Source organism: Pteropus alecto, unplaced genomic scaffold, assembly GCF_000325575.1.
Source record: "Pteropus alecto unplaced genomic scaffold, ASM32557v1 scaffold94, whole genome shotgun sequence".
Lineage (NCBI taxonomy): Eukaryota > Metazoa > Chordata > Mammalia > Chiroptera > Pteropodidae > Pteropus > Pteropus alecto.
In genome coordinates, this window is record NW_006437736.1 from 4,597,210 (window position 1) to 4,598,770 (window position 1,561).

The 1,561-nt window shown below is 46.7% G+C and overlaps 1 pseudogene; it reads right to left on the bottom strand.

Annotated features, from left to right (window-relative positions):
• Positions 1-372: 372 nt before the first annotated feature.
• LOC112482006 lies at positions 373-491 on the bottom strand (annotated as a pseudogene).
• Between the last annotated feature and the right edge of the window lie 1,070 nt (positions 492-1,561).

The window sequence follows — 1,561 nt, forward strand, 5'->3', positions numbered from 1 at the left end:
GAAGGTGATTCCATCAACAGTGTCCCCTGTTGACTAAAGCCTCTACTCTCCCGGGCGACCTTGTCTTTTACTGTCTGTAGAGCACTCTGTGAACATCCATGATGTCACCTTCTCTTATGACTGATTGACCTTTCAGTTCTCAGTAAATATTTCCAGATCATTAGATAGTGGTCCTGGAAGAGACAGCAAATGGCTGGAAAACTCACCAGCAGGATTCACAGATCAGTGTCACCAATTTTTGTTTTTGTTTTACTTCTTGCATGCTTTTTAAATTTTATTTTATTTTATTTTTTAGGAGAGGCAAGCCTTGGTTGACCTCACAGATTGCAAGGACCTTGTCAGCTTACAATCCCTTATTTTTTTTATTTTTTACACCTACAGCATCTGGTCTTCCTAGGTGGTCTCCCATGCAAGTACTAACCAGGCCTCACCCTGCTTAGCTTCTGAGATCAGATGGGATCGGGCTTGTTCAGGGTGGCATGGCTGTAGACTGCATGCTTTTGAAAATAACATTTCCCCATTCTCTCTGTTTAACCAGTGTAGTCGCCATCACATTCCTGGTGAGATGGTCCCAGGCTTTGGGATGATAGCCTTTAGGAAAACCATCCCCTGAGCTCAAGTGTAAGTGAGGTTACCCAAGCTGGGCTGAGGACCCTGATCCAGCCTGCCTTAGCTTTCAGGCCAGGGGCTTGCTATTGTGAGCAGAGTCCTCATCTTCAACCAACTGAATGTATTGAATTATGTAATCCCAGGTTCGTCCACGCCTAGCTTTTTATAAGATGTCCTTGTTGTCACACTTTGGGCAAGGGACACATGGCAGAAGATGGTGAAGAGCCAAGCAAGAAACAGAGAAACAGACAGTCCAGTCATGAATGTGGTCTGGATCCATAAAGGAGTTGGCAACAGGAGAGATCAGTGAGAGGCACTGTGGCGCTGAGGGTGGTGTCCCCTTCACCTACTCCTCCACCTCTGTGAGCGAGGCTGCTGTCATGCCAGAGCTACTTCCTTCTCCAGAGAATGGACCTCACCAAATAGGAGAGGCGGGTAGAGAGGGGCAGAGAGCCAGAATCTAAGGACTATTGAGCACAGAGATGCAGAGCTGTAAGTCATGCTCCAGAGCTCCCAGGGACGAGGCCAAAGCCCATCTCCAGCTAGGGTGAAATTTTTCCCTAGCTTCCTGGCCCTGCCCTATTCTGCTGCTTCATTCCCTCCTTTCAAGAGCACTCCCTCAATAAATCATTTTTACAAGAATCCTCGCCTTACCTTCTGCTGTTGGAGAATGCTCACCATGACAGGCATCAAACAGCTGAGGACCAAATTCAGGGTCAAAGTAGATCATTTTTTAGGAAAATAATTTAATTGCAAGGTGCCACATGGGTCATGGAGCAAGAACTGTCTAGCGAGGGGTTTGCTAGCATTTGCCCTGACTTTTCCTGACCACAGCATCAAGAGACATGCTTCCCAGGCACATGCTCAAAGGGCCGAGGTGACGTCTGCACTCAGTTGATAACATTTGTAAGTTGCATTGGCCAAAACAAAACAAACTGCTATGAGTATTTTG